Consider the following 10,023-nt stretch of genomic DNA (forward strand, 5'->3'; position numbering starts at 1 on the left):
CCAGACCACTTGTCCGAGCATATATTTACTGTTGGCTTCTTGATCTATATGACCTCTAACATAACTCATAGTCAATTCAAAACAAATATCAAAACTCAAACTGAGATGTGTTATCTTCGTGTGACACTTTTGCTCAACTATTGAGGGACATAAAGCCCAACAACATGAAACTATAAAATAAAAGTTTTTGAGGTCAAAGTTTCAGAATTTTCTACCCAAAATTGTAGCCTTAGTTACATGGACCGATGTTTTTTGCATCTGGTTATGCCTTCAAAAGATCAATGACTTTTTACCATAAAAGGAGGAAACAGTTAACACTTATATGAAGCCTGTCCTTAACATCACTTGCTAATTTCATCTACCTTTGCTTTCTTAAGACGCTTTCTTGAGTTTACGGCCATCTTAGAAAATTCTAGAATAGATCATGGCCCGTGATATTTTTGGCGATTTTGCAACTTGTACACTTTGAAGAAATAATTGCCTCCATAAGAATCAGCACATAAACTTTTGAACAATATATTGAATAACCTCTTGAACAGTTGCATTATGACTTTCACTGAAGCATCAACCTCTTGCTGATTCTGATCCACAAATTTTCCTGGTCTGCTCCTTCATTACGTAAAACTACAACCTTATCATAGATTGAATGATAAGGGATTCCATTTTCCATGATATACCTCCTCTGGACATTGTGCTTCAAATAAGTGAATATCCTTATATTGTTATATATAATTTGATTATAATATCCAAAGAAGACTCTATGAAGGAAATTGGAATTTTACCTTGCGAGAACTCGAGGATTTAAATGGATTGCTGATTTCATTGGCCTTTGATAGTGGCTTCCTTTTTTATCTATATCTCAGAGTGCCGAGTTTTTTTGGATTTTAGTGTCTTGTTTCTGGCATCGATGAACACATACTTAATTAGCTATGAAAATTCAAGAATCAATGAATCTTTACTGGCTTATAGTTGCACTATATTCTAGAAAGATTAGTGCTTTTGCCATTTCTATCTCTTATTGATTCGTGCATGACTGGGCCATGTTGATGACCACATGGACAATGAACCTGCTGCTTGGTTTGAACCAGGGAGGAAGATAAAGCTAATTTGGAACAAGAACTACTAAATAAACACTTCTTAAGTGTCGAATTCTATAATTTCATTATTAGTTTATAAGAAAACAAAACTTTCTGATGATGTTTTGGCCTTCAGATATGGGCCAACAAACTAGCTAGTAAACAAACCATACTACTTGCAATGAAAATCCACTTCTAAGATAATTCAGATTAGACTTTTAATATATACATAACTATTTTCTAAAACTATCTATTATTTACTTATAGTACTTCCTAATATATTCCAAATTGTTAAAAAATATTTTAAAAGAAAATTACACACCTAGGACCTCACCCAACAAGACAAGCTAGAAGTTGAAATTGGGTTCTTTGGTCCTGTATAAGTATCCAAAATCTTCCAAGTGCATTCCTGTTATGGGACTAGATTTATGCCATGCACACATCCTCATTTTTCTGCCCTAGTTTAAGCCATTAGTGACCTTGCTCAGTTAAGTGTCCAATCTCAAACACAATCACGCACCATAATCGACTCATGGTTAGCCTTAAGAGAGTCTGCAGTGTTCCCGAGTCCAGATGAGCCAGGTCTAATCTGATCTCATTTATAACAATCTACGTGTTTATCTAAAAGGCTAGCTAAATTATATTAGAGTTCCTTGGCCCTTTTAAGTACCAAGATCCTCATTAAAAAAGGTGAGCCCAAAAGTTATTATTTAGGTTCCTTGGCCCTAGTAATGCCCAAGATCTCCCCAATATACAATTGATGTGCACACGCTAGTGGGTATCGTCACAAAATTCCTTTAATACCAAGATGTTTATTAAAATTATATACTAAATACCTTCATAAATTCTGTCACTAGCTTTAGCCCACTTTTTAAGATCAAGATGATTATTAAACTGAAATCTGTTAAACAGAATTTTGGGACTTTGTGGACAAATTGGATGAGTATATTGGTGTATGCCCGTAGTAGGATGGCTGCTTGGTATACCCAAATACTCATGAATGATTTCTAATTTTACAACCAGTAAATTTCTGTTAATCTTGGTTTTCCGGTAATCCTTTGGATCCTGATGTCAGCTCTTTTATGTTCAGGATTTAGATTCTGATGTAGCTACTGAAACAATATGAAGCTTATGTTTCGTTGTGCATTTGTTAGTTAGACTTAGAAGTAGAAATTATCTTTATCTTTTATTCTGGGATATATTTTGCAGAGTTTAAATTAATAATCTCTGTTTTGCTTACTTATTTGCTGGTTTATAGCTCATATTTTACATTGGCTGATTTGTGGAGTTCAAGTTGTAAAATTTGATGCTTTGTGAAATTAGGGTATTATATTTATCCCTCTGAGGATGAGGCCTGAAATTAGATTTTGCTGTATAGTTTGCAGGTCATTCTTCAGCTGATGCTGGTAAAGGGAAAAGCTGTCAAGGACACATAAAAATTACATATGGATTTAGCCTTGTAAAGGGGAAGGCGAATCATCCAATGGAGGATTATCATGTTGCCAAATTTGTCCAGATGGGAGGACAGGAGCTTGGGCTGTTTGCTATATTTTGATGGTCATTTGGGAGATAGTGTGCCTGCCTATTTGCAGAAGCATCTGTTTGCCAATACTCTGAGAGAGGTGTGTTGCTATTAGCATTATCTTATTTTATCTGATGTGCATCCATTTACTGCAAAATCATGAGATCTCATGATTTTACATTTTTTTTTTAATTACAATTTGTTATTTTTAATATGGATCTTTTGTTATGCAATATAATTTTGTAAAAGCCCTAAAATCATGAAAATGGAAATCCAATTTTGAGTAGAATTTTCAAAATTCACATCTCTCCTTGTTAACTTATTCTTTTCCTTTTTTGAACCTTCTCTTGTTAACAACCAGATGCCTCCTACAAACCTTAATCTCAAAGTTCAAATTTCAAAAATTTTCAAATCTTGGAAAATTGAGAATTGAATAACTCCAAATGCAGCCTTAATTATTGTAGTCATCAGTGATGGATTAACCTGAGTACATTCAAGGGAATAAATAAAATTTCCGATACACAAAAAGGCATAACCTAATTTCTCTTTTCCATATTCCAGGAAGATTTTTGGACTGACCCAGCTAGAGCCATTTCAAGAGCCTATGAGAACACTGACAAGGCAATTCTTTCACACGGTCCTGATATGGGACGAGGGGTTCTACTGCTGTTACTGCATTTCTCATAAATGGTAGGAAGCTATGGATAGCCCATGTTGGCGATTCACGAGCAGTTCTTGCAACAAGTGGAAAGGTGATACAGTTGACAGTTGATCATGAACAAGCACTGAGCGTGCGAGAATCGAGACAAGCGGTGGCTTTGTTTCAAACATACCAGGTTTGCTGCAGCAGCCATTATTTAAATAAACTTCTGATTATATATTTGTTCTTATATAGTGTTACATATCTATGCCTGTCTATGAAATGCCATGCTCTAATATTTTCAAATTGCAATCTGTTTCTGTTTGTCAATACCAAGGAGTATCTTCATTTATTAATTTTTGAGGGAAGTATCAGTGCTATTTCCAGAGAAGCATCTGTGCAGATCTTTGTAAATTTGTTAGACTAACTTAACTAACGAAATTTTACTTAATCTAGATGTGTTAACATTGTTCTCATGCTAGGAAGCAGTGCCAGAATATCATTAATAAATCAAAATTAGCATGTCTTATAGGAGATTTAAACCTGACTTGTTCCCATATAACCCCTTAATTGCATGAACCTGCAAGATCGATGGAAAAGTTCCTGACCCTATATTCAGTTAATATGAGTGGTGGGATGAGACCAAAAATTGAACCGTAAATGGCATTGGTGCCTAGCATCTTTGTAATTTACACCGGTCAATCTGACTCTGGATTTACATTTAAATTCATGTGTTGGTTTTCAAGAAATTGTCATTGTTGGATTAAGACTTCTATCTTTTAACGGTTGAATTCTCATATGGAATTATGTAATGTGATATTTTGTTGAATATCGATGTGTTATATACACAATCTCGATTTTCTGTGTCTGGGCTTGTGATCAATGGTAATTGTGTATTTCGTTTTGTTGCCCAAGAGTGGATTATTGCACATTTGTGAGCCTTCAACACATATTCGATGTTCTTGTTACGAAGACTCAACACAAGAGATTGAGTAGTCTACCATCCAGACATGGTTGTGATTGTCTTTATGAGCTTCTTGAGATTTTACTCTTGCCAGACCAACCATCACCAATAAATGTGGTTGTCTCAATTGAGCTCTTTAGATGAGAAGGTGAAACCACCTACAAGCACTGTGAATCACATCCTTCCCCCTTGAGATGTGGGTCGTGCATGGCTTAGATGCAAATGGCACCTTAAAGTGAGGCTTGTGGCTCAAGCTGCATGCAAGTGCAGCTTTCACCTATGCACTCATGTAGGTATAGTACCATCTGATTTATTATTTGTCAAGATGGGAGAAGATATCTCATGATATCTTTCTTTTATTCGTTTCTTATTTAGTAGGTGTCCTAGTTTGGTCAAACAGAAAGTAAGGGGGAACTCTCAAGCCTGTTTGAAGGATATTATAGTTTGCTGGGAACAAATCATTGATTTTCCCTCCCTGTATAGCACAGAGCATTAAAGAAAGCCAGGACCATCTTGTTTCCCTGAGCTCTTCTTTTTCTTCTTTTACTTCTTTTAGTTTTTACTCTCTACCTCTCTGTAATTCTTTTCCTTCCCTAAAAAATTCTTTGATTCAATATTTACAGCCATTTGCTGCAACTGCAGAATTTACCTCAGTAGATACTTGGAATCTGACCTGTTTTTCACCAAATATGCTGCTTCTCTATTCTATTCTCAACTGATTATGCAAGACTCTTTAAATTCTAAATACATCTAAGAACTCTGACATCTTTATTTTTACCTTCTTTCAATGCCCTAAAACCTGTCTGCATTAGAAAAACCTGTGCCAAGCACCCTACATTTCTCAACATAAACCAGTAGAAACCTTTTTAATCCTAGTTTCTCATTTCCAATATTAAACCCCCTTAAATCTCTAATGTAACCCCCTTTGCCTTCTGTTTCTCTTTAATCTGAGTATCCATTCCAGTCTGTCCTTAAATTATTTTCTGGACTGCAGATTGATGAACTGTTTAAACTTCAAACCCCGTTAACCACTCTTTTATGCTTATCCATATCTCTTCATGGTCTCAATCAACATAACCCTCCATCCTGAATTGCACATCTTTGATGACTGCTGACCTTTCACTTCATCAACAATTCCAAAAATTGACCTGATTTTAATTGTTCTGTTTTCTGTCTTCATTCTTCACCATCACCACCACCACCACCAAAGAGCCTCTTATAATTCTCTCTAATACATTTTCTGTTTATGATGTAACCAATAAATAGTCCATGGGCATGGGCCTCTTCCTAATGAAGGGGAACTATAAATTTCAAACAATGCTAGATGTTCCTTATTGAATTCAGAGTGGTGTCATGTACAGAAGGCTAAAGAAAATTTTTGTTCTGTAAGAAAAGAGGTTGATCTAGGAAAGAAGGAGCATCAGAAATGATTAGTAGGAAGTTAAGGAATTGTTGACAAGTAAAGAAAAAGCACCATGCTGGCACCCAAAAATGGAGTAGAAGGTTTATTTTCATAAATCCTTGGAGAAATTGTTATAGGTGGAAGACTCTGATATGTAAGGATGGTCCTTGGTTGATAAGGCAAAAGGTAAGATTTAAATTCTATTGGATATATTGTCAAACACATTTAATAGGATAATAATGTAACATCTATTTGGAGAACTAATAAGAGTCAATGAAAATGCCCCTACTTTGAGTCTCATAAATCTGAAATGAAATTATTCTGGATGATTTTGGGATGAGGAGTTGAAAGAAATTTGCTTGTTCACCTTGACATTAAAAAATTAAGCAACTTGTAAGTAGTCCTTAAGCATCTGAAAATTTTAATAAATTTCTGAGTGTAAATCAACTTGGAGCTTATATATTATACTGTCATGAGGATCCTTTTTTTGTGTGTGTTTCCTTACTGTCTTATTGTCATAATGTACTCTCTCTTTCTATTTGCTTTCTACTTTCCCTATCAATGTGGTATTTTATTTTCCAAAATAAATGAGAGAAAATTGTAACTGTAGATTGGCCATCAATATTCAAGTCGAAAGGTGTTGATTTGATGGAGAGTTTTTCAGAGAAGTAGGAAAACTTTTAGGTAATATACTGTCTAATAGAGTGGTAATGATGACATGAAATATGTTCTGCACCATGATCGCACTCCCATCTTTGTGCCACTTTAAACCGTAAGCACTCAAATTGCAAAAGTTCATTATTTCCTCCTTCGAATCTTGTTCTGCTCTTGGTTTATAAGATGCTTGGTACTATGTGCTTCTGCAAAAATCTCTATTTGCATTTAAAATTACTTCAGGAATACTTGTTGGCAGGCCTTCATAAACCACTAGTAAGGTCTAAAAGCATCCACCACTTTTATGTGCTTCCATAGATTGTTTCATCGAAAGTCTCCAAGCTTGTGTGGATCAGGAAGCTTGCCATCAGACTTTTGAGTGGTTAAAAATTTGTATATCACTCCCACTTCAACATAGGTACCATAAAGCTTTGAAATTTGACAGACTCATGATGGACTAGAAATAGGTTTTAATCTATGTGCCTGGTTGGATAGATCTTCCTATGACTTTTGAAGAATGTCTTCTCTGGATTATGTGGCTAAAGAAATTATGCTTTTATCAGATGATATGGCAGAAGAAACATGTCATGTCATTATTCTAATGATTGTTTTGCTAAGCTTGATAGGTATTTATGAATTACCATCCATTAGCAATTTGCAATTCTCCTTGTTGGACCTATTTACTTTATTAAAAAACATCTCTATCTTTACCTTACAAACATAGCTATTGTCTTATTGACATGATTATGGACATTTTGCTCTTTAGTTTGATGATATTACTAGCCAGAACTAGGCTTACTCTGGAAGGCATTTTTTTTTCTTGGTCGAGAGAATATTTTTGAAGGTATAATCATATAGTGTTTCAAACTTTGTTCCATGACATATCTTTTACCTTTGTGGACATTGGAATCATCTATATTGGGGAAATATGTGAAATTTTAAATTGTTTATCTTAAATGGAAGTCTGTCACCTGTGATGTTTGAATTGAAATTGATAATCTGGGGTGCTTGTTGGGTAAATAGAAACCATTTGAAAGGCATAGTTTCTGAGGAAGTGCTCCAACAATGTTGTAATCTTATATGTAGGAACTGCAGAATTAATCAGATGAGGGCAGCTGTTTAAATCTATAGTCTTCTCTTTTTAGATGGTATTTCAGAATGTAGCATATGCTGGAATGTATGTTGCCCCCTTATGACTGGTGAATGTACTGTGGGCATTGAGCATTCTGCTCGTTAAGGCGAAGTAGTTTTTTTCACACAAGCCTTGATCTTTTCGGTTTCTGTAGTAAGGATGGAATTGAAAAATGTCTCTACAAATTGCCCAATTGCCTTTGTGGATGTACAAGTTCTGTTCTAGTATCCTTTTAATGTTAGACTCTACTCCGTATGTAAACTAGCGTCTTCACAAGTGCATACCTTATGCTGTTTGCCATCTTTATAGACAACATAATGTTTCCTTAATTCACATTGTTAAATCTTCATATGAAATAAAAGCTTATCCATGTTATAAAGCCCTTATTTCATAGTAAAACAGATTTTCTCTTTCCTACTTGAAGTGTTAGGCCAAAATTTTCGCCTAAATGTGAAAAATATTTTTTAGATGTTTATCTTTTGTTTATCTATGTTGTTGTTTCACAAAAACATGTTAACCCGTGCATAGGCTGATACTCATCTCTTATCAGGAGATGTCCCAAGAGTTAATGGCCAATTAGCTGTTTCCCGTGCTTTTGGGGACAAGAGCCTCAAGCCACACCTGCAATCAGTTCCTGACATATGTTCTGAAGATTTGACTGCTGATGCTGAGCTACTTATCCTTGCAAGTGATGGCCTCTGGAAGGTTTGCTTCCGAAAGCCTGGAGCCTTCTCTAGTTACTCATTTTATCGATATAAACCATATTTCTTTTGTAAATTCAATTCTGTTTAGGTCATGAGCAATGCAGAGGCTGTCAATATTGCTCAAAAGATTAAGGACCCACGAGCAGCAGCAAGGCAATTAACCACTGAAGCATTGAATAGAGACAGCAAAGATGATATTTCATGCATTGTTGTTCAGTTCAAAGCATAGAAAACGGTCGATTCTTTCAGTTTATGGTCTCTCCAAGATTTCCATTGTTCGAGAGAAGTCATCTATAGATGGCTATTAACAGCATAAATTTGAGTTGATTATTGGCAATGAAGTCGGCAGTAGAACATCAAATGCTAGGATACAAATTGAGTTCTTGCACCCTACTTGCTCTCTTGTAAATGCTTTCATCCTTCTCTACCATCAAAATGCTTTCATCCTCAATTAGTTATTAGCTGAGTATGATATTGTTTGATTCCTTTAGTAGATTAGTTAATAAAAGCGTCCCTTGTTTTCAACTGTGCGGTGACAAGATGGCCTTCCAAGACAGGACTTATTAGCTGAGTGTGATGTTGGTGGTATTTGTTGCCTTTTTTCTTTCTTTTTTCTATATTTTGCTATAAGTTACAATGAAAGCCAGACTGTGTTGGTGAAATGAAATTGCTTATTTTATTGATGATTTATGCATGATGCAGCTAATCCCAGTTTCATATCTCCTACTTATCTCATGATATGGAGCACTTGTGACTAAATGGCAGCTTATGTTATGCCATAGAAAAAGCTTGTTTTGGCTCTTTGTTTTAATGTTGATTAATGGCACTAGTCACTGGTTCTACTTCCCTGACCATTCGACGGTACTCATTAGTGTCACACGGCTCTCACAAATTTCATAATGACTTGATATGTGGCAGCACCAATGTGTTTTTCTTTCCATGACTTGTCATCTTTAACTTGTTGGCGAAGATCCCTGAACCACACTGATAGTGGGACCTTGACTATTCAAGAAGAAAGCTGGAAGACATCATTTTCCTCAAAAAGTTTGGAGACATGTATATGTAGTTTGAGTTGATGAAGCATAAAGTTTTGCCCACAAAATTCTGTATATATTTGAAATGACCAAGACATTGCAGGATAATGTTCTCATAAAATGAAATTATGCATATGCACTTGTTTAGTGCAAATCTAAATATTGCTTATATCTAAATTACATCTATATCGACTCAGATCTTTAATTGTTAGAAACACAAAAATGGGTGTACAATATTTTGTCTGAAATATTCATATCTGCAAAATAAAGGCAGATAAGGATATAAATATATTCACGTCTAATTTATATCTGTTCTGTTTTCAGCCCTAAAAATTTATCATTGTTGTGGCTTTTTTGTCACCATTTACTTGTCATCATATTTTAAATTCAACTCTTTTTGTTTGTTAGAATATTCTATTCAGTAACAAAATGGCATCCTATCTACTATTTTTCGTTATAATAGCTTATAGCGACAATATTGAGAGTTTGAACAATATTTTTTTATCTAATAATTCAATTGGAGGTTTAATTGCTTATTCTTATAGCATTAAATTACACTTGCAAGAGTCTATTATCAAAATATATCTATGATCTAAAACAAGTACATTTGGATATATCCTTGTTCGAGGTATATCTAATTTGTTCCTGAGATGGAGTCTTCTTCCTAAATCTTCTATCCTCTTATGAAATCAACATTTAGATATGTGATCCCAGTCATAGTCATTCATCTTTTAATCATGATTTCATATGAAAACCTTCCACATATACAAATCTATATATCTTTCAACTAGAACTTTATATGGACACCTTCCACACCTGTAAATATATCTCTTCTGAGAAATGAGGAGAGATAATAGTATATAGTTGCATGCATCGAGCCATAGCCATGCCAACC

The 10,023-nt window shown here is 34.8% G+C and overlaps 1 pseudogene; it reads left to right on the plus strand.

Annotated features, from left to right (window-relative positions):
- Positions 1-2,457: 2,457 nt before the first annotated feature.
- Positions 2,458-8,784, plus strand: LOC103711245 (annotated as a pseudogene).
- Positions 8,785-10,023: the final 1,239 nt, after the last annotated feature.

This window comes from Phoenix dactylifera, chromosome 8 (genome assembly GCF_009389715.1).
Source record: "Phoenix dactylifera cultivar Barhee BC4 chromosome 8, palm_55x_up_171113_PBpolish2nd_filt_p, whole genome shotgun sequence".
NCBI classification, from domain to species: Eukaryota; Viridiplantae; Streptophyta; class Magnoliopsida; order Arecales; family Arecaceae; genus Phoenix; species Phoenix dactylifera.